We start from the raw sequence: 23,840 nt of genomic DNA on the forward strand, positions 1-23,840 counted from the left end.
TTAAATTTTTTTACCATTGAGAGAGAGAGGTGGGGGGAGGGGTAGAGAGAGAGGGAGTCACTGAATCTGAAGCAGGCTCCCAGCTCTGAGCTGTCAGCACAGAGCCCGATGCAGGGCTTGAACTCATGAACCGTGGGATCATGACCTGAGCCAAAGTTGGATGCTTAACTGACTGAGCCACCCAGGTGCCCCTATTAAGGGCCATTTCTTTGTTCATTTGGTCCAATCCTTCCCCTCCTGTCTCTTATTTACTTAATTTTGTAGAATTTAACTTAAACATTTTTGTGTGTGTGCCAAAGAAATGAGGAAACAGAAAAAGGAGGTTTAAAGATACGGAGAGAGTCGGTTGAGCCTCAGAATCTTGATTTCGGCTTAGGTCATGATCTCACAGTTTGTGGGTTTGAGCCCCACACTGGGCTCCACACTGAGATTGTGGAGCCTGCTTGGGATTCTCTCCCCCTTTCTCTCTGTCCCTCCTCTGCTCTCATTCTCTGTTTCAAAATAAACAAATAAACTAAAAAAAACCCAAAAAAAACAAAGATGTGGAGAGAGAAGTCAGATTGGCAGTGGTTTTCCAAAACTGTGTGCCCCTGCGAACAGGGGGAGCATTCTGAAGAACCTGGTGCCTTCTGGACAGGGTGAGGCTGCTTTGGGATGTGGTGGTGGTCTCATTCCCCTGACAGGAGGGAGCAAACCCAGGTCCAGTAGCAGCCCATCTTCCTGAACAGCACATCTCGCAGAAAAGCATCCCTCCTTTCACTCTGTGGGAGTCATATATTACACAGACCGTTTCAAGATATTTGTCTTTCTTTCTTGGTCCCAGGGCTCTTTTCCTGCTAGATCCAACTCACATCCATTTTTTAGCTTCCCTGTGAGTGAGATAAAAAGTGCCTTGGGAAGCAGCCTGCACACTTTTATAAAAATAAACTTTTGTTTTTGATGCCAAAGTCTTAATTATTGTGGTAAATCTTCTAACCTTGTCAAGAAATGATGGTAGGAGACAGATGAATGGCTCTGTAGTAATTAGCTCATCGAAATCACAATGGAATAAGCCCTACACTTACATGCCTGTACCACCCCCCCCCCCCCCCCACACACACAGCTCTAATGAGAAGATATTTATTTATTTATTTACTTATTTATTTATTTTTGAGAGGGGGGGGTGGGGGAGGGCCAGAGAGAGAGAGAGAGAGAGAGAGAGAGAGAGAGGGACACACAGAATCCGAAGCAGGCTCCAGGCTCTGAGCTGTCAGCACAGAGCCCGACACAGGGCTCAAACCCATGAACCACGAAATCACGACCTGAGCCAAAGTCTGACGCTTAACCAATTGAGCCACCCAGGCGCCCCCAAGAAGATACATTTAGGTTGCTCCCCAAACTCTGCTTTAACCTAAATAGTAGGGCAGGCATGTAACTGCACAGGGCAGTTTTGTCTGTCAGACCCAAAGTCAGAGCATTCCTTTGTGCAATAAAAAAGGTCTTCATTTTAGTGCCATCCTTCTTTGCCCTTTTCAGGTGCGGGAACTTTCACAGCTAGGAGAAGAGTGTGTATTGTGTGTACTTAATGAGCACTTGCTCACTCAGCCGTGTGCAGCAAAGGAGGAGAAAGATTTTCTTTTTAAATCAAACCCGACTATATATATATATATATATATATATATATATATATATATATATGATATGGAAGTCTTGAAATGGAAAATTTTGTCATCTTCATTATTTCTTACTGCCAGGAAGAGTCCACTGCCCTTCCTCCAACTGAATAGCATTTCACTAGCAGGCACAAAATAAAACGGGTCTGGCTAAAACATAAGGAAAAGACAGAGGTGGACACAGCTAATTGTATTTATGTCAGGCTTTGAGAATAATCAATACGCCCTTGCTTTATTATTTATGTCTGGCCCAGTATATACACACCTAACGCTCAATATTTTTCTTCGCTGGTTTTATTCCTAGAGCCCATGGAACTGTGTGGAAATGCCTCCTCAAAGAAGAGGAAAGGTTTCTGGGAATGCAGCACCAAAGCTTAGACAGACAGAGGGTTGTCTCCTGCAACCCCAGCTTCTCTTTTCTCCTTACGGCCATCCTCTGTTCTCGGCCACAGTCTGTTGGAAATTTAAGGGTCAGAGCACTGCTTTATGTTTTCGTAGTTGAGTTAATTCCCTACCCCAACATGTTTGTTCTCCTAATGTCCAGTTCCTCAGCAGGGAAGGGTTATTCTCTCTCCTGTTCAATGTGAGAATCACGTTGAAAAGTAAGGAACTCTTTCATATGAGGACCCTGTTTCACACAGAGGTGGTGTCTCCTAGTGGGGTCTCCATGAAAGCGATGCTGGATGCCGATATCCACACCTCTGAGTGTGGGGCTGGTGGGAAGTCCCTCAGCTATGGCCCTAGCTCTGCTCAAGGCCTGAGGTTTCCCTGGCACTGGCTGCAAGTATGGCTGCTCCCATCCCCACCGCCCCCCTCCCCCACCAAATCCTGTCACCCACACCTTCCCATGGTTGGTGTTTCCCACTGGTCTAAGTGGTACTTGGGCATGGCATTTCTCTTTGGACTCTGACCTCTTTTGTGGTAGCTGACAGCTTCTAGAACCTTTGGACAACTCAGTCCATGGTTGCCTTCTTAGGACTAGGTTGGGACCAGATGATGGAGGAGGCAAGAATTTATCCCTGATTTATGGTTCTGGAGAATGGACAGCTGGTGTCGACCCAGACCAAGCGAGAGGACGTATGCAGAATAGCAGATTTGGGGTGAATCATTTGACTCCTACCTGCCTCTTGGGCCTTGGTTTGAGTTGAATCATGGACGCTCATAGCAAGGAAACCACTGGATTCCCAGGGGCAATAACCTGCATGGCTCACCTGGGGGTAGTGTAGTGTCACAACCACATAGCTTCCTGTCTCTGCTGTGTCCTGGCCCAATGAAACCTCCTTAACGGGCTCCTCCGTGGGGCCTCACATCTTCCCCATGTCCAATTTCAGTTCACAGAATGCGGCTCTGGATGGCTTATCAGTACAAAGAGTGCACAGAGGCCCCCATTCAGAGACGGTGGGGCCACCTGGCTGCCCAGAGTGAGATGGCAGCCGATGCCAGGCCTGCATGCTTTTTTTTATACACCTTCGACATTACCCCTGCCCAACCTAGTGTCTTTAAAACTCTACTCATGCTTTCATTTCCTGTCTCTTCATTTTCTGCTCCTTGCCCCATGCTGGTTTTCATCAGTTTTAAATGCGCTCTACTATTTCCCAAACTCAGTAGCTTGTCAGGAATGCCAGGGTTTGAATTTCATTTTACAACAGCAGCAAGTGGCAGACCTCAGTCACGATAAAAATCCCTTTTCAGTGAGCACTTGCTCAGTGCCAGCCACTCTTCCAGAACACATTATTTCATTTAGCCCTCACAACAGTGCTAAAGGTAAAGGAACTTTTAGCACACGTCTTACAGTGGAGGAAACTAAAGCCCAGAGAGGTTAAGCAATGTGCCCCTAGCCACCCAAAGGTCAGTGGTGTGGGAGGAATTTGACACTGGCAGCCTGGCTCTGGACTCCTAACTACTACACAGCAGAGGAGCTCAGGGCACGGGAGATGAAATTTCAGTAGTCTCCATGTTTTCTGCCGAGGTTCAAGCAGCCCTACAGCCAGTGCCGGCAGCCCCCTCTGAAACCTGGGTGGATGCACTCCTGCAAAGAAAGCCCCGCAGGAGCTCTGGCTTAGTCCTCGGTGCTGGCTCCTGAATTCCTTTCCTGCTTGTCTTTCCTCCCACGGGAGATCTATAGCTACTTATGGCATCTGTTCTGTATTCTTCCTTGCTGACATTTACGAAAATAATTTGTGTCACTTGTTAGTGCAAATTGGCTACCTTCTCTGAAGAGTTCTATCCTACTATATAAGAAATCTTTTCATACATCTACAGTATTTCTGGACATATAGGGTGTCTTATATTTTGCCGTGTTTTGTGTATTGCTTATTGCTATTTCCTTCGAGGAGGTAGTAAGTCTGTTAACCTTAAAAATAAAGCAGGCAGTCATTTTACCAGCAAACATGAGTTCATTCTGGAACTGTAGATAATTGCAATCTGAGACAAGCAACTTAGGGCAAAACTACAGGCAAGTTCTAACAACAAAGTAGAAGAAGGCCCTTTTGTAAAGGAAAGTGGGGGAGAGGGGTTGGGAATGCTGTTATAAACAAACAATCTATTGGCTGTAAAATGGGAGTTGAAAGTATAGTCGCTTCTCATTGGCTGAGTTGTGACTATCTCTCATGGGCCGGGCTGTTGCCAGTGAGAGGAGGAAAGCTTTCTTCTGCCTGCTGGGATAGTAAAGTGGTGGCTAAAGCAGTATAACCTTGCCAGGTAAGTCTTTTGCTGTGAAATCTGCAATTGGGGATGAGTGGTAGAGTGGGAGAGCTTCCCCTTCTGGCCTCCTCAGTCCACTTTAAATGAGGTTTCCTTCTTCTAATTTCCACAGTTTAGTAGAGATATTGTTGAAAAATAAAATATGTAAACTATGCCCTGTACTTTGTGTGTAAAAGTAGCAATTTACAAAAAATAAATAAATAAATAAATAAATAAATAAATAAAAGAAACTGTTATGATATCAATTAATATTGACATCAATGATTAATATTAATATTGTATGGATAAAGAACCTCTTGGTATATTTGAGTAGGATGGTTTGTGACATTTAAATCAAATTTGATTATTTTAATATAATTGTATAGTATTTTGTGGTATTTTGCATGTTTCACCTAAACTTAACATTTTCATAGACTTTTTTGTTCTTCAGATTCTCAAACAGAATTGCTTATCAAGACTTTATAATTAGTGGGGCCCCTGAGTGGCTCAGTGGGTTAAGTGTCCAGCTGATTTTGGCTCAGGTCATGATCTCAGTTTGTGGTATCACGCCCTGTGTCGGGCTCTATGCTGACAGTGCTAAGCCTGGTTGGGATTGTGTCTGTCCCTCTCTCTCTGTCCCTACCCTGCTTATGCTCTCTCTGTCTCTGTCTCTCTCTCTCTCTCTTGCTCTCTCTCTCAAAATAAATAAATAAATATTATAAAAAAGATTCTCCCTGTCCCTCTGCACCCCCCACTTATGTTTTCTCTCTCTCTCTCTCTCTCTCTCTCTCTCTCTCTCTCTCTCTCTCAAAAACAAAGAAAAAAGACTAGTTTCAACTAAGGAGGAGAGTGCTTATTTTATTGCAATTTCCTCTTCACCTATTTTGTCTCTCCAACTTGTTATCATCACAATAAAGCTGGATTTCTGTAATGTTTGTGATGCTGGAAGTCCAGTTTCTCTTTGAGCTGGTGAGCAGTACTGTTTTTTATGTGTGTGTTATGGTTAGTTGGGAGACTCCACAGCAAAATAACAGCCCTAGGTGTTGAGGACTTCAAAGGTCTCCTAGGTCCCGTCCCCAGGCTAGGGAGGTTGGAGGGAGGTTGGAGGGAGCTACCTCGGCCCTGGAACATGACTATCTCCACATGCAGGACCCATCTCAACACTCCTTGGGACTGTCAAACACACTTGCCACTTTCTTGTGCTAGTTTCCCCTCCACTTCCCCCCACAGACCTTGCGCTTTCTTGCATGCTAGCCCCTGGGCAGGAACATCTCAGCCCATCAGGCATGGTGTAAATAACATTTAAATGGCCCACTTCTCAGCTCACACACAAAATCTTTCATGCCAAATGCCACACAGCTATTACTTGACTTGCTGGTTACCCAGGGACGGTTACTTCATCATAATTCATCAATCTGGACACTTATGACCATGCATTTTTCTGTATTAATGTTATATAATAAATACAATTACGAAAAACAAAGATTCATGAGAAAGGTAGTTTCATGCAACATGAACTCACAGCATCCAAATGTGTTTAGTCGGAAGGAGGAATCAAGCCTTACTCAGTGAAAGTGCCCAAATGTCTATTTGCCTACAATTTGGGAGAGCACTCCCTCCTATCCTTGATCTCTGATTCTGCGATTACTCAACTTAGCCCCAGGACTGATCCAGATCCCAAATTCTGAGTATGGTCAGTCTAAATAAACTAAAAAATATTATCCTTTCAAACTTTGCTGTGCTTTTCAAGCCAGAACTTTGTACCCCTTAAAAGGCAGTCAAAGTGCCATTGTGATTGTGTGGGCACAAAGCCATAATCTTTTTTTTTTTAGGGAGCTTGTTCCAAAAAAAGAAAAAAAAAGCGCCTAAACAAAACTCCGAGATTTCTATCACAGCTTATGAAGGATAATGATGGAGTTAACGTAAGCTGAGCAGGTTATGCTCTTTCACGTTTCATCCCAGAAATATTTCAGTTTTGAATGAAAACCAGTGGATTTGGGCAAACAAAGAGTGCCTGGATTCCCGAGCTATTATTAAAAGAAAAACAAATAAAGGCAGAAACAAGTCTAGGGAGCTGCCCTCACTGGATCTTTGATAAAAAGTAATATTAAAAAAAAAGATATGAGACTTGGCATTCAAAGAAATAAACATTATAATCTCAACATCTGAGATAAGAAATAGGCATTTTCTTTCTCGGCTTTGGGGAAAGTTAAGTTGCAAGTGGAAAACCATAATAGAAATGGAACCTTTTGATCTTTTGTTCTTCTTTTCCCCTCGTTCCTCTTTTCTGTTATTCTGTCTTTTTTCTCTCTGCTTTCCTCTTTCTTCTCCTTTCCAAATAAAGACTATTGCAATTTTGAAACTCTCATGTGAGTTAATAGCTAGGATGAATTCATAAACTGTTCTCTAGCTTTACCCTATCTGATGGGATCTGCTCTACTGTGACAAGAAAGTCAGGGAATATTTCCTGAAGCAGTGAAAACAAAAAATGATGTGCAGAGGTCTGAGGCCATCACCGTACTGCCAAAGCTGCCCGGGGCGAGGGAGGGGGGTGGTTGGGGAAGGGGGAGAATTTAGAATTTTGCAAACCTATGGTGTCCCTTGCCTTGCACTTAGCTGCCCTGATTTATATAACAAATTATAGGGATTCCCTCCTGCATACAGGCCTCCGGTACCTTCCCCCTTCCAAAAAGCACATTATAGAAAGTAAATTCCTTGCATGTTGATTTGAGTTTATGAATGTGTTTAGAAGTTAGCCTGCAATTTTACATGTCCCTGTTCGGGGGATTTTCTGCACCAGTGGAAAAGTGTAGAGAAGCCCAGAGCATTCTTCATAATGTCTGAGGCCATCTCTTGTCCTCTTATATCTGTCCTCAGAGAAAAAATAGGGAACCACAGCCAGGAGCCGTGGCTCTTGAGTGGGGGCCAGGTCAGTGACCTTGGGAAGTTGGTTAAGCACTGTAAGCCTCCACATGCTCATCTGTAAAAATAAAGAGTGCTCCTGTCATGAGTTGTTGTGAGGCATAGAAACTATTTAGCCTGACCACACTGTGAGTCTCAACAAGCATTTGCTGTTATGATCAAGAGGCCACACCTTATCTCCAACTTAGTTGATAGTTTCTTAAATCCCCTTCTTCAGGAAAGAACAAGACTTAAATTAATGATGCTACATCTTTCTGGCTTTGACACATGGATATATTCTATTCCTGTGGACAATTTGCTTGTGTGTATGCCTTGCTTCCTTCAATTCTTTGCTCAAATGTCACCTTCATAGTAAGGCCTGTACTGACTATTTTATTTAGAAGTTTAAGTCCTACTACCTCATCCAATCCCATCCTGGTTCTGGCCCTGTCCCATACCCTGCTTTTTTTTTCTCATTAGCATTTATCATCTTTAAAACACACCATATAACTTATTTCTTTGTTAGGCTCCAGTCAGCCTTGCAGCATCAGAATGTGAGCTCGATGAAAGCGGGGATATTTGTTTTTTTCCCCTGCTGAATCCCCAGTGTCCTGAAAGAGTAGCTGACAAGTAGTAGGGCCTCAGTAAACATTTGCTGAGTGGATGAAAGAAAGAAAGCACGCCCTTCTGACAAAATCTTGCTAGACAGTGAAGCTGAGACACAAGAAGTGATAGCAAAATTTTGCCCACCTTTCACCTCACCTGGACAGAATTTGGGTTTTAGAGAAGATGCAGCTTCAAATCTTAACTCCTTTAACCAGCAGTATGACGGGGGCGAATTATCCAACCTCTATGAGCCTCATCTCTTTTGTCTCTAAAATGAGGACAATAAGAGCCACTGACAGGGGGATGAAATCAGAGAATGGATTTGAAAGTGCTTGGCAGAGGAGTCTAGTAAAAATTCAAGTGCTTATTCTTTTACCCCAAAGACGTCAATAAACCTAGAATTGACATGGTAAAAATTCTTTTTTTAAAAACATTTTTTTAATGTTTTATTTACTTTTGAGACAGAGAGAGACAGAGCATGAGCAGGAGAGGGGCAGAGAGAGAGTGAGACACAGAATCTGAAGCAGGCCTCAGGCTCTGAGCTGTCAGCACAGAGCCCGACGCGCGACTCGAACTCACGAACCGCGAGATCATGACCTGAGCCAAGTCGGATGCTCAACCGACTGAGTCACCCAGGTGCCCCGAAATGGTAAAAATTCTAATGAAAATTCTAGTACTAGGTGCTAGGACAGTCCATATGCAAGGTTGGTTCATCAACACCAAAAGGTTCCCTGTTAACCATCTTTGAGGGGCTTGATGAAATAACACTGCAGTGGGCTGAATGGTACCCCAAGATGTCCCCGCCAGCTGTGAATATGTTACACTACCTGGCAAAAGTCATTAAAGCATGGACCTTAAATAGGAAGATGATCCTTCATTATTCAGATGGGCCTGATCTAATGGCATGAGCCCCCCCTTTTAAATTTTTTTTTTAATGTTTATTCATTTTTGAGAGAGAGAGACAGAGCATGAGTGGGGGAGAGTCAGAGAGGGAGACACAAAATCCAAAGCAGTTTCCAGGCTCTGAGCTGTCAGCCCAGAGCCTGATGCAGGGCTCAAATCCAGGAACCTTGAGATCTTGACCTTAGTCAAAGTCAGAAGTTTTACCAACTGAGCCAGCCAGGAGCCCCTAATGGCATGAGCTCTTAAGAGCAGAGAGCTTTCTCTGACTGGAATCAGAAAGCTGAGGTAGACAGGAAAAAGGGAAGAGTCTAAGTGTCAGGAGAATTGATCTCAGCATTGCCTAAGAGGAGGCTACATGGAGAAATGAGAAAGGAGTCAGCCAGCCTCTTAGAACAAAACCTGCTCTGGCTCACAGCCAGCAAGGAAATGGGGACCTCGGTCCTACAACCCAGGGACTGAATTCGGCTAGCAAACTGCTTGAGCCTGTGAGTGGATTCTTGCCAGAGCCTCCAGTGTAAAACACTGCCCTGCTGACACCTGATTTCAGCCCTTCAAGACCCGAGGACCCAGCTCAACCCAGCCAGACTCTTGAGCTATGGCAACTGTCATATAATGCATTTGTGTTGTTTTAATTGCCAATTGAATGGCAATTGGTCATGCAGCAATAGAAACATAATAGAAAAACCATTGTGGTACACAGAAATGAGTGCGTGTGATTCTATGTGAATGATCTATCAATAAAGCCGTTAAAAAAATCTCAATACAGCAAACATGTAAGATGTTAGTAAATGAGAATAGATAGATAAAGAACACCATGGAGGTGAACAGTGAAACCCAAAAAAGGATTCTGTAGTTTCTAAGACAGGCTGAGGTAGAGTATTTGAATTCTGGTATTTCCCATGGAGTTTCAGGTATAAACACACATACACATCATGCCCTGGGCAGTGTGTGTGCATCTTTATATAGAGAGGAATGCACAGAGAGGAAAACAGGATTCATTATGGAACAGCACAAAAGCACCACCTTACCTTTGGGAGCCGATGTTGAAACACTTAAGGTTGTGGAAGAAAGAAAAAAGATTCAGTAAAAGTGTAGTAGATTTCAGGTAATGAACAGAATATATAAGAGTTCATTACACTGTGCCCCTGACATGAGAGATGCTTGTCTGAATGTTCAGAACTGGAGGCTTTGAGAGGGGCTGGTTTAGAACCATCAGGAGCCGTGTCTCTCTTCAGGCCATTCCTGGAGCCACCTTCCATATGCTATTTTGGATTAAGACTCAGTAAGATATATGCTTGCATCTGACAATATAGGTGTGTAGAGTGATGAACAGAAGATTTAACTGCTATGGGGGAGACAGCAAGCTGTTCTTTTAGTGCCTTTGCTCTGCAGATTTTCTAGTTTCTTATCTCAGAAGGGGTCAGCAGCTAAATTTGACTTCTTGTATAATTATTTTAGGTGAAGTCAAATAGCCATTTTTGTTTTAGCAAAGTCTACACTGATTTTTTTTTCTTCCAGAGAATAATTAAAAGGGTTTTATGAAATTGTGAACATTAATGCCTTGGACATAAAATCATTTCTATATCATCATGAAAAGGTCTGTTTTTCTGATTGGCCTGTAACCAATATTGTCCTATCGGTTTGGCACAACCTGGAAATTGTAGGGAATTTTCTACATAACGTTCATTCACCTTTTTTCACTGTAGAACTGGACCAGCTCTGATTCCCTAATTCTTCCTATATGAAAACACTGTCTTAATCTTCTGATTGTATTGAAATCCTTTTGCATTGAACTTTGTTTGGAACAATTTGGCTGTGAGCTGGTTTTTGAAATATTCTTATAAACACATATTTTTAAAAAAGATAGCAATAGCTGTTACTATAAGATTTGGCTTTTGGTCAAGAATGACCATAAAGATCAAGCAACTCCAGAACAGCAAATAAACCTCAAGCCTTGTCTATACTGTCCGTGTTCAATCAGTGGTGTAGTAGTGCTGTCACTCCCCTGCTTTTAGGTGTTTTACTGCAAAGATTGCAGGCTTTAGAGAGACACAGACATAGATTAGAATCTAGTTCTGTCACTTCCTAACTGGATGTTCTTTGGCAGGATAATTAGCTCGTCTGAGTCCTGGTGTCGTGGTCTGTGCCGTGAAGATTTACATGAGAGCAAATGAGAAAGCACCAGAAGTTCATACTATTTCTCTCCCCTTGTCCCCAGGCCATTGCCATTCTAATCTGGCCTAAACTATAGTTACATTTACATTGAACCATCTATTGTTTTACTCACGTTCTTAATCATTTGCCCTTGCCTTTTCGACAGGGAGGTAATTTAAAAATTTTAAACTGTATATACTGTAAACTTGACATTTTTGTATGCGTTCAGTTCTTTGAGTTTTAGCATGTGCAGAGATTTGTGTGAATGCAATGCCATCACCCAAGCAGATTCCTTTGTGCTGACATTTCATGGTCAAAGTCTCCCCCACTCCATTCCCAGGCAACCACTGATCTGCTCTCAGTCATTTCCCATAGTTTTGTCTCTTGGCCTTTTGCTGTTTTGTCTTTGAAAATGCTTCGGTTTTTGAGAATGTTATATAAATGGAATCATGCCGTAGGTAACCTTTGGAGATTGGCCTTTTTCATTCTTTGGGATTTCTTTGGGATTCATTTATGTTGAGTGTCTCTGTAGCTCATCCCTGAGGGCAATGTGATTGGATTCATTAGTAGTAGGGACAACATTGAAAGGAGGATGTTCAGATTAACTAGAGAATAAACTTTTCAAGTGTATCAAATCCTCCTGATATGCATGTAGACTTCTTCTTGTTGAAACTCAAATAAGAATATGCCAAAACATGAAATATTGATGGATTTCTTAAATTAAACCACAGATAACAAGTTGGTGTTATAACAGAAAGGAGAAGATGAGTGCATGCTCTTCCTGGGGCAGTTTTATGTGATTTTTTTTTTTGACATTGAAATATGTGTGGATATGTCATGGAGCAGAGTGAAGAATCAAAATCAGTTTTGGTAACACATACACACTCCAGTGTGTCTGGGCCCAGGCCCTAGAGCTCTAGGCTGAAGTGTGGTCTTCTGAGAGAAGAGGCGTGGGAGCAACCATGCACCTATTTTCTCTTCCCATTCCTATTTCTCTTTCCGTTTCCTCCCAGCCTGGGTTGGGTGGGCTGAATCTTGGAGGAGGTCCACCCATGGGATGAATGGAGCAAGTGGAGAAGCTGGTCCAGCCTGGTGGCACTGGCATTGTTGTGCCACCAATGTGTGTAGTCTTTCAAGCCAATGTTGGCCTCAGCCTCTTGTGGTCAATACATGGCCCCCAAGGTAGAACCACAGATTGTGCTTGTTCTTGTGCTTTTGTTTCATTTTTTTCTATGGTTCTACCCCACCCTTCAAACTCCAATGTCTGTTTCTAACCTCCAGTCAGCCTCATGTGATTCCTTGCAGCTCTTCAGCCTGTATTATTGTATTATTTTAAAGGGCTTTATTAAGCTAAATTAATCTTTATTTGAAAATCATGTATAGGAATACATTTTTTTTTTTTAACAGATGAAGGTTTGGATGGTCTGAGAAGAACTTTGTGTCTATTTTTGTGCAATCCCTACTCTACCTTTTCAAGCTTTGGGGAAGTAAAATAAAGGCTTTTTAGTGACAAAGTAAGCAAATGGCCTAACTGGCACATGGATGGAAGCCTTTTCTCCATCTTCCCAAGTAAGTTCATCCATCCATTCATTCATTTGATGATTCAGAGATATTAGGTAGCTTTTACTGCAAAGTTATACACTAGAACCTGAAAAGGAAATAAGAATCAACCCTGTCCCTCAGAAGCCCATAGTCTGGAAAGGGAGAGATATTAACTTTATTTCTGTTATAGTCCTTACAAAATTGGGAGTAATATAGTTGCAAGCAATATCACTGACTTAGAGCAGCCAGGGAGGTTGTTTAGTGATTTTGTGAGGAAAATGTCACTTTGCCTGTGGCCCTGACAAATGGACTCCCTGATTTAAGGGCTGCCCCCAATCAGGAAGCTATTCTGCCAGCAAAGAGCATGGTAGACGCGTCCCACCTCGTTCCACTGGATGTGAGAATACTCTGAATCAAACCCAGACAAAAACAGAAGTGTGATCACTAGAGGTGTTACTGCTTATAGAGCAATAGAAAGAACAGAGCCAAGTTCATTATTATCATCACTATTGATGCATATGGATACTTCATTAATCTCTTCATGGGGAAAAACTGAGTTTACCACAAGCCCCAGAAAAATGCCATTTATAGTTTCTGGTATGAAATTACTCTTTTTTTTCACATTCTTTTTTTTCTTTAATTTTAATTTTTTTTTAAGTTTACATCCAAATCAGTTAGCATATAGTGCAACAATGATTTCAGGAGTAGATTCCTTAGTGCCCCTTACCCATTTAGCCCATTCTCCCTCCCACAACCCCTCCAGTAACCCTCAGTTTGTTCTCCATATTTATGAGTCTCTTATGTTTTGTTCTCCTCCCTGTTTTCATATTATTTTTGTTTTTCTTCCCTTATGTTCATCTGTTTTGTCTCTTATAGTCCTCATATGAGTGAAGTCATATGATTTTGGTCTTTCTCTGACTAATTTCACTTAGCATAATACCCTCCAGTGCCATCATGTAGTTGCAAATGGAAAAATTTCATTCTTTTTGATTGCTGAGTAATACTCCATTGTATACATATATATCACATCTTCTTTACCCTTCCATCCATTGACGGACATTTGGGCTCTTTCTATACTTTAGCTATTGTTGATAGTGCTGCTATAAACATTGGGATTCATGTGTCCCTTCAAAACAGCACACCATATCCCTTGGATAAATGCCTAGTAGTGCAATTGCTGGGTGGTAGGGGAGTTCTATTTTTAGTTTTTTTGAGGAACCTCCATACTATTTTCCAGAGTGGCTGCACCAGCTTGCATTCCCAGGTATGTAATTACTCTTAAGTTAACCACATTTTATTTTATTTTTTATTTTTTACAATGTTTATTTTTGAGAGAGAGAGGGAAAGAGAGAGAGAGAGAGAGAGAGAGGGGCAGAGAGAGAGGGAGACACAGAATCCGAAGCAGGCTCCAGGCTCCCAGCTGTCAGCACCGAGCCCAACGCAGGGCTTGAACTCACGAACCATGAGATCATGACCTGAGCTGAAGTCAGACACTTAACCGACTGAACCAGCCAGGCGCCCCAACCACATTTTATATGGTAGAGCATCCTTTTCCAATTAATAATAATAATAATAATATTTAAAAATAATATTTATCAATTTCTAACTCAGAATGGGCTCTTTTTATTTTCAAAAGTCCCTAAGTCAAGGAGTCTGTGCAGGTGTTAGGCACAAAGCGCTCTGCTAGCTGCGTGGGCTACACTAATGTCACACAATGTGAGATGAACATTACCCTTTTGGTTTTCACCTGGCTTATTCTTGTTCAGATGTGCTTCCGGTAACACAAGAGCAGAAGGTCTTTCCTGTTACTTGGGGAGAATAGAGGACAGAGTGACTGACTTCTTGGAAAGGTTCTGGAAGGCTTAAGGGGGGGAGAACATTTCTACCTGGATACAGGGGGAGCAGGTATCTTCCAGGGATAAGTGAATGCTCAGAGGGGAAGCTGGGATTTGGAGCCAGACCGAACTGGAGTTGTATCCTGGCTCTCTCAATGACTTTTGTCAAGTTATTAACTTCCCAAAGCTCAGTTTCCTCTCCTGCCAAATAGACAATTACACCTACCTGACAGGCTTAATGTATTCATTAAACCACATAATGCATCTAACATATTCTTGGAGAACAGTGAGGGCTCAGGGACATATCACTGTGGGAAAGGACGGAGTCTTGTCATCACGGGGACACCCTGCATGGAGGTGACGGTGCATGGGGTAAGTATCAAGAGATTGGGGTTCAAATGGAGGCAGGGGCCCCAATGTGAACAACCCTCAGAGGCCACGGTGAGCAATTCCCTTGGTGAGCGAGCAAGGGATGAGACAGAGAACAGTACATCTTCACAGACAAAAAGCAGGAAGCCAGGAGCTTGGAGAACATCATGTGTTTTAACAGCTTTAATTTGAGCCCACACCAATAATATGCTCAGTAGAATGTTATCTTATTTATTTGTTAAACAAGCTCAGTAGGACTGCCACTTGGAGGCACGTTATCAGGAGTTAGCTGAAGATTCCCTCTGTATTTAAAACCATAAGATTCAATTTCTTTTAAAATACTTGGTAATTTGGACTTTGCATTAATTTCTCTCAATTAGGTCTAATTAGTGTTTCTTCTCCATGCCATATGAAATGTTTTCTTAGCCTGGCAAGGTGATAAATTGCTTTAGCTTACTATTTTGTCCCAAGGCTATTAGTAAAAGAAAAAACAAGTATTCTTTTAATGAATTCAGGTCCCCTAATAAGGGCAACAATCTAAACAAATCATTAAATGGAGAATAGAAGTGTCAGTGCAGATACAATCCCCCACGTTTCTTGCATTTAATGGACATTTTGCTTTACAGAGTTTGTGATTTTAATATAAAAACATATCTATGAATATGAGCTGTGTATAGTATACCTATATAAACATGTATGTATCTTACCTCCATTATCCACAATCTAATGATTAACTATCAGACCACTGCAGAAGACTAAGGATGAAGGTGGCAGGTGAGTGGTTAGGAGTGAATGAAATGCATTCTCACTCTTGCAGGGCTTCACAATCCAATGGAAAACCTTGATCACATCATATCAATCTGAATATAAGCAAACCCTGTATTGCGCTTTAAGAGTACGCACCAAATGCTAGAGGAATAAAGTGAGGGGGGGTGGAATGGTATTAAATTTAAAGCCATGGATAGTGAATGTGAAAGGGGCTGGTAAGAATCTTATGAAGCCCTCTCCAAGGTCAGATTTGAGTGGGTCCTAAAAAGTTGGTGGGTTTGTATTCCCTAACTCATTATTGAAGGAAAAACTGACTTTTACTTTTCTACTTGTTTTCCTTAATAACCATCCTTCTTATCCCTTAGTAGAAAATCTGGAAGGTAAAGTATGAAGAAGCAAGAAAAAATGACCCGGAAACAAATACAGGTATTCCAAAAATGCTGAGCAATATTGTTTCTTCTGGGTTCTTCTCCTGTCCATCTCAAGCGATGAATATACATACACCCAGGAGGGACCAAACCACCTCTGTTAATACGTACAAGTGATCCCAAGAAGGAATGTAAACCTTGCAAACCTGAGAAGCCTGTTGACATTGACTTCAAACTTCTGGGCTCCAGAACCATCAGATATTAAATTTGTGTTCTTTCAAAGCCACTAAGTCTGTAATACTTTGTTACAGCAGCCACAGGAAACTCATGCACGTACTTAAAACCTCCGGTTTTCAGTTAGTTAATGGAAGGTTTAAAAGTGAAAAGTGTAAAATGTATTGAACTGCGTCTAAGAATCCGGAGACACTGTGAAAGGAGTACTTGAGCAGAGATGAGCGAGCATGTTAAAGAAGCAGAGGCCTGGACGGCAGCAGGAAGAAGCAGGAACCCCACACGCGGCACCTGGCGTCAGGCTGCTCCCTGACATGCGCACACCGTGGTCTGCCTGCCAGATGCGAGCACCGGGGCCTCTGTACAGCCTGCGCCCCCGGCAGTGTTACACTGGGGACAACGATGAATGCCCTGAATTCATACATTTTACTGATAAATGTTAAGATCCGATAGAACCACCTGATACAGTTAGTAATTTAGAAAATTTCTTTTTAGCCTCTTTTTGTTAAGGAATCATTTGAGATAGTCAGTTCCATTCTGTGTATTCAATTTTGAGACTGCATTTCCCTACCTAACATTATAAGCATTTCCCTTAAATAACCATTTCGAACAGTGATTTGAGCAAAATATTCAGACAATGTGCATATGAGTATCATGATTCTGCTACCGTTGGGCAATTTTTGTCCCTAATTTTTATTGTTATAGATGTTATTGCACTGGATATTATTGTAGGCTATATGTGTGTGTGTGTGTGTGTGTGTGTATGTATATATATACACACATATATATGTATATATACGTGTGTATATATGTGTGGGTATATATATATATATATATACATACATACATATGTGTGTGGGTATATATATATATATATTTATACACACACACACACACACACACACACAGCTGATGATTTCTTAGAATTTGAAATTGTGAGACTTTTAAAACAAACGGTCTGAATATGTTCTGATGACCAATTTACTTTTCAGAAATGTTGTATTAATTCACAACCTTCAAGTGTTGGATAGCATATCCTTCCTCAGAGGTGCTGTAAAAACCAGCTTTTGAAGTTGTGGAACGGATGTAGAAAGTCAGGGATACAGTGATAGATAATTCTAGAAGGGAGGGATTAAAAGTTGGTAAACAAGGAAGGGAAGAAATGGCTGGGTCAGTCCGAGATTGCCTTGAGATCAGCCCACTTTCAGGAAATCTTAAACGTAACACCAAGTTGGGGGTGGGGGAAGGAAGATTTCTCTTGAATCTGTATTTGTCAGGCAGCAAGAGTTTTCACTGCAGTGTATGTAACAGATCAATAAACATCGTAATGTTTTCTAATGATTGATGCATTTGTACTTTCCATGAGATGTTTAACTATTTCTTTTTTTGTCCCCTATGGCTTGGGGGAGTTCTAATGGTGGTTTGGGGAGGAGAATTAAAACCAGTCCAAGCCCCAGTGGTGCTTGCCAGTCCACTGTGGTCAGCAGCTGCTATTCATTATCTTCCTCAGGCCTGTGGCGGTCTTGGGGGAGCACCTTGAGGGAAACAGCCTCAGCAGTGGCACACACAGGAAATGTGTCATTATGAATAAGTATTTATAAGGGTGCAGAGTGCTGAAATGAGAAGGACTGGAGGCTATGGTTTTGATAACCAGGGGATTTAACTTACTGTGGGGAGAGATCTTCAAAGAACCAACGCTCAAGTTGTTACATGACTGACATGACTAAAGGATGGAAGGTGGCCAGTGAGAAGAGGCGAAAGAGAGTTACAGTGCCTGGCAAGTGCAAAGGGCTGGGGAGAGCCTATCTGAAGACTCCCTGAATATTTAGGTGCAGAAAAGGATTTAAAATGAGCTTTAAAGATAGCAAATGAGCAGGGGTGCCTGGGTGGTTCAGTTGGTTAAGCATCTGACTCTTGGTTTCAGCTCAGGTCTTGATCTTACAGTTCATGAGTTCGAGCTGTGCATCAGGGTCTGTGCTGATGGTGAGGAGCCTGCTTGGGATTTGGTCATTCCCTCTCTCTGCCCCTCCCTTGCTCTCTCTCTCAAAATAAATAACAACTTTAAAGCAAAGATAGCAAATGAACATGGGGAAACAGCCTTTAAGACAGAATTATTAGTGCCATGCACACATCTAGAGGTAAAAATCCTGGTTTGCAAATAATTACGTTTTTTTCTTCTGCTTTCTATTTATTTATCTTTCATCACACAGCATGCACAAGAACACATAATCACACTCAGTTTTATAGAAAAGGAAGATAGAAGGGGGAGCATATTTGAACTCAAGGACCGCTAGTATGCAAGCTCCATCTTTTTGCGCTGACCTCACAATTCAGTAGGCTCAGACCAGAATTGTCAAAGAGATCTAATGACATGGGGAAGCAGGAGAGGCAAAAGTAATTGGTACAAAAGCAAAAATCCAAGTAAAGTGTAATTTGTCACCGTAGCTAGTAATAAGACAGACTTAGTTTATGCTCCAAATACTGCTTTGGGCTGTGATTCTGTTTATACTCCTCATTAAAACTTCTCTGCTGCTTGAAATCGTGTAGCAGAGGCTGTGAAATCTAAGTGTGGAGTCCAGATCTGACCCTAAATGATGAAGGGCATGTCAGAGACTTGGGGTGTGTGGAGTAGGAAGGTGTGGATTTAAGAACATTTTTTGGTATATATATATATATATATATATATATATATATATATATTTGGTATATATATATATATATATATTTGGTATATATATATATATACATATATATATGTATATATATACATAAAATCATTCTTTTGATTATTTTTTATTTGAGAGAGAGAGAGAGAGAGAGCAAGGGAGAGGGGCAAAGAGAGGGAGAATCTTGAGCAGGCTCCATGCTCAGCCTGGAGCCCAATGCAGGGCTGGGTTCCATGACACTGGGATCATGACTGGAGCCAAAATCAATAGCCTGATGCTCAAAATCAGGGGTCTGCTGCTCAACTGACTGAGCCAGCCAGGTGCCCGGATGCTCTTGAGTTTTGAATCACTGTGGAGCCATTCAGAAAAGAGAAAATGGCAGGATTATATAAATCCTTCCCCAAGTCTTTTTAGTTGCCAAATGTTTCATAAACAAAAAGGAATGATTTGGCTAACAATGAACTTCAGGACCAAACAAACAGTACTCAGAAATGCTGAGATGAATGGCCTAATCACTTGATTTGCAGGATGTTTGAGATGTAAACAGGCTCTGTGATAGAACAGCTCTCAAACTGTAAAATATAGATTCCTATGTATATAAGGAATATATCACAAATGAAAATGTCTTTCCAACAACTAAAATGTCATTTGAAAGTATAGTTTTTTTTTTTAAATTGGAAAAGAGATGGAAGAAAATGTATCAAACAAAGGTAATATATCACACACATTAAAATGTATGAATGCTAAATATATTTATATAGCAGTAACTTAGATTGAATTACTGCTTAATCAAACTATTGTGGCTGGTGGCAAAGCAATAAAAAAGGTAAATTGCTTAATGATACTTAATGAGACATACTTATGAATTACCTAGAGTTCATTTCATAACTTTCAAGATATTAGAGTAATTAATTGTTGTCCATAATCTTTATCTTATTTTTGGAAAATTTTCTCATTGCTAGTCAACCTGTTTAAAAAAGCCAGGATTATATATATATATATATATATATATATATATATATATATAGAATACAGAATCTTCTTGGCAGTGGGATGAATTATTATACAAACAACTGCATTTTAATCATTTTAAGGTAAAGCAATGAATAATTTAACTTCGAAATTTCAGAAGGCCAATTATGGCTTTATACTACTTACTCCTGATGACTTAGGCTGGAGATGAGTTTGGACATGCTATCCTTTGAAAAATTGTAATGGCTTAGTTCAGTTCCTTAGAGTTTATCTCATTAGAACCAGAGAGGTTACATTCAACAAGGATATGAGACTTAGGACAACATATTCTGAAGGCAGGCCAAATAATATGAGATTTTATTAAATTCCAAACAGAACTGTTTGAAATTTTATGTATTGAAGAATAATAGTATTTTTTTTTATTTTTGGCATGGGTTTGTAAGTTTTATGAATCACCTTATATTTCTATAACCAAAAATAATTGTTATTTATATAAGACTTATAATCCTCTCAACAAGACTGTAAAGAAAGTAGTATTTTTCTCCATTTATGAGTGATGTTCAGAATGGTTTATTACCTTTTTAAAGATCTCAAGTTGAACTTTATATTCCCTGAGATCAATTTTCATAAATCTTGTGAATTTTTCAATGACGGTGTATATATACATATGGCCACTTTACTTTCAGAAATGACTAACTTTTCTATCACCTTAAACAAAATAAGTGCAGACTCTTGTTATTATTCAGCAGTAGACCAAAAGTGGATATAAGCAGGGGGCACCTGGCTGGCTCAGTCGGTAGAGCATGAGACTCTTGATCTCTGGGTCATGAGTTCGAGCCCCAGGTTGGGCATAGAGTTTATGTTAAAAAAGGAGGGAGGGGTGTAAGCTGTACTTCTAACAGTTTTAGAGGAGAAAAGAACAAGATGAGCTTACTTGGCCCCTCTTTCCTTTCAGTATGAGAGGCTGAAATGTTTGTCACTTATCTGAACATCCTGATAAAGCATGGCTAATAGAGATTGATGTCCAAGGTCCATTAAGGAAGAATAGCTCTTGTAAATACCCAGATTACTGGAGAAATGAAAAGTGAAAAGAAAAAGAAACTATAATACTGACACTTGTGAGATGCAGTTAAAGCACATATTAGAAGAAAATTTGTAGCTTTAAATGCATATATTCAACAGAAAGGCAGAAAATAATGGTCTAAATATCCACTTCTAGAAGAAGCAGAAGAGCAACAGATTATATCCAATGCATAGGGAAGGAAGTGATAAAGGCAAGAACAGATATTACTGAAATGAAAAATAGACAATAAAGAGTATCAACAAATCTAAAAGTTAGGTTTTTGAAGACAGTGATTAAATTGATAACACCTGGCAAAACTGATTAAGACTGTAAGAAAAAGACATAAAAAATGAATACAATAATGGCAAAACAGGACAACATCACAGAATGTACAGGCAAGAAGATATTAATGCATAAGTTTATGCCGATAAAATTGAAAACTGAGAAGGCACCAAAGAAGAAGAAGAAGAAGAAGAAGAAGAAGAAGAAGAAGAAGAAGAAAGAAAGAAAGTGAATAGTTTTAGATGTAGTAAAATAAAATTCATATTGGAAAATCTTCCCACGAAGGATATCGTAGACCTAATTGGCTTCATTCATGAAATGTACAAATAGTAAAAGAAAAAATAGCCCTAATCTTTCACAAAAATCTTCCATAGACTAGAATATCTATCCACAGATAGTTTTCAACTTACTTTATGAGAAAAAGTAAACTTAGACATCAAAATCTAACAAGAATACACAATTAAAAGAAAATCGCAGGTCAATCTCTCTCAGGAAAATCTATGCAAAAATCCCAAAATATCAGTAAACAAAATTGAGCAATATACAAAAGATAACACACAGTGATTAAGTTGTGTCTATCCTAGTCATGCCGTGTAGATTTAGTGTTCAAAAATTAATCAATATAATTCCATATTGATGGGATATAAGAGAAAAAATTATAATTTCAATAAATTTAGACAAACATTAGACAAAATGGAACATCCATTTACAGTAAAAAAAAATCATGGCAAACTAAAGATAAAAGGTAACTTTCTTGATTTTATACTGATGATCTACATGCAATTTATAGCAAACATTATATTTAATAGTGAGATGTTGAAAACTTTTCTTCTCAGTTCAGGGATGTGATACAGATGTCCTCTACCTCTGTATCTATTCAACATTCTAAAAAGGTCATAGGTAGTTCAACATGGTAAGAAAAAGAAATAAAGTGTAAGGATTAGCAAGAAAGAAAGAAAGAAAGAAAGAAAGAAAGAAAGAAAGAAAGAAAGAGGGGCGCTTGGGTGGCTTAATTGGTTAAGCTTCCGACTTGGGCTCAGGTCATGATCTCACAGTTTGTGTGTTTGAGCCGCGCATTGGGCTCTGTGCTCACAGCTCAGAGCCTGGAGTCTGCTTTGCATTCTGTGTCTCCCTCTCTCTCTGCCCCTCCCCCACTCATGCTGTGTCTCTTTCTCAGTAATAAATAAAAGTTAAAAAATTTAAAAAGAAAGAAAGAAAAAGAAAGAAAGAAAAAATCACTTACTGATGACAGTACTGTGTATGTATAAAATCAAAAGAAATGTACTTGATATATTCTTAGACTTAATATATTAATTTGGCAATCTTCTGTGCACTTGGCCACCTTACAACAAATGATTTAATTTTTATATGGGTAAAAAATAGAAAAAAAACTTGATAGAAACATAGCTTTACCAAAGCATCAAGCAACTTCAAATACCTAAGAATGAATATAAAGAGAAAAGTTAGGCTTCTACACAGAACAGTATATGTTATTGAAAAAAAAAAATTAAAGGACACCTAAATAAAGTTACATAACATGTTCATGAACTGGATGACCCAATATCAAAAGGACAATAATGACTCCTCATATTGATCCTTAGACTAAATGCAATTCTAATAAAAATTTGAGGATTGATTTTTGTGTGCGTGTCTGAAAATCAGGCCATTCTAAAATTTATACTGTAATGGTAGGGTCAGAAATAGGCATGATGATCTTGAAGAAATGGGAAGGCTTATTTTTCCAGATATAAAGACAGATTATACAGCCACAACAATTAGTTCAACAGGCTTTTGGTTCAAGGATAGAAACGTAGACCAACAGAAAAAAATAAAACCTAGAAAAGGATGTATATATTTGTATATATGAACTTGATTTATGGCAATGGAAACACTGTAGTGTGGTGGGTAATAAAAGTTTTTCCCATAAAATGGTGGTAAGTTAATTGGCTGTCCATACAGAAGAAAATGAATCTTGACCCCCGACTTTCAGCATGCATAAAAAATCAATTTCAAGTAGATCATAGGTCTAAATGAAAATGATGAAGCAATATAACTTTTAGGAGGTAACATAAGGAAATAGCTTCAAGCTCTTCAGGTAGGGGAAGAGTTGTTAAACAGGACACACAAAAATACTAATTATAAATAATAAGTTGGACTACACTAAAATTAAGAACTGATATCTATAAAAAAAACCCTTGAGAAAGTGGAAAGACCATCTCACTTTGGGAGACGGCATTTATAATATATATAACTAAACACATACCTTATATGCAAAAATAGAAAAAAAATACGATCGTATCAATATGAAAAAGGCAACCCAGTAGGAAAGTAGGCACTTTATAAAGTGGGACGCATAAATGGCCCACAGACATCTGAAAAGTTGCTCAATATTACTGTTTGTAGGGAACCACAATAAGATGCCCCTACTCACCTGGCCCAATTACTAAACTTAGAATGGACGACATCAATGTTGGTCAGAGTGCAGAGGAAGCAAAACTCTCATACTTTGCTTTTGGGAAAATAAATTATGGCAACTGCTTTGGAAGCAGGTAGGATCAATTAAAGCTGAACATACACTTGACATGTAACCCAACAGAAATATGCACACACACAAAAAGTTTATGTTCTTGTATTAGTTCTGTTTCTGTGTAACAAATTATACCTGAAATTTAGCACTTTACAGTAATAACATGTGTTATGTCACAGTTTCTGTGGTTTAGGAATCCGTGTGTGGTGTATCTGGTTGTCTCTACTTCAAGGTCTCTCATGGGGGTTCCGTGTTGTGGTCTTACTGGAGGCTGTACTGGGGGAGACTCTGCTTCCAAACTCACTGTAGGGGTTTTTGG

General features: G+C 40.0%; 1 long non-coding RNA gene across 1 annotated transcript; it reads left to right on the top strand.

Moving 5' to 3' along the window:
* The first annotated feature begins 4,276 nt into the window (after positions 1-4,276).
* Positions 4,277-17,353, top strand: LOC132663667 (uncharacterized). The gene is made up of 2 exons (XR_009603210.3): positions 4,277-4,352; positions 15,778-17,353. It is a non-coding gene; the product is annotated as an uncharacterized LOC132663667 (long non-coding RNA).
* The last annotated feature ends 6,487 nt before the right edge of the window (positions 17,354-23,840 follow it).

The sequence above is a fragment of the Panthera onca genome, chromosome A3 (assembly GCF_046562875.1).
Source record: "Panthera onca isolate mPanOnc1 chromosome A3, mPanOnc1 haplotype 2, whole genome shotgun sequence".
Lineage (NCBI taxonomy): Eukaryota > Metazoa > Chordata > Mammalia > Carnivora > Felidae > Panthera > Panthera onca.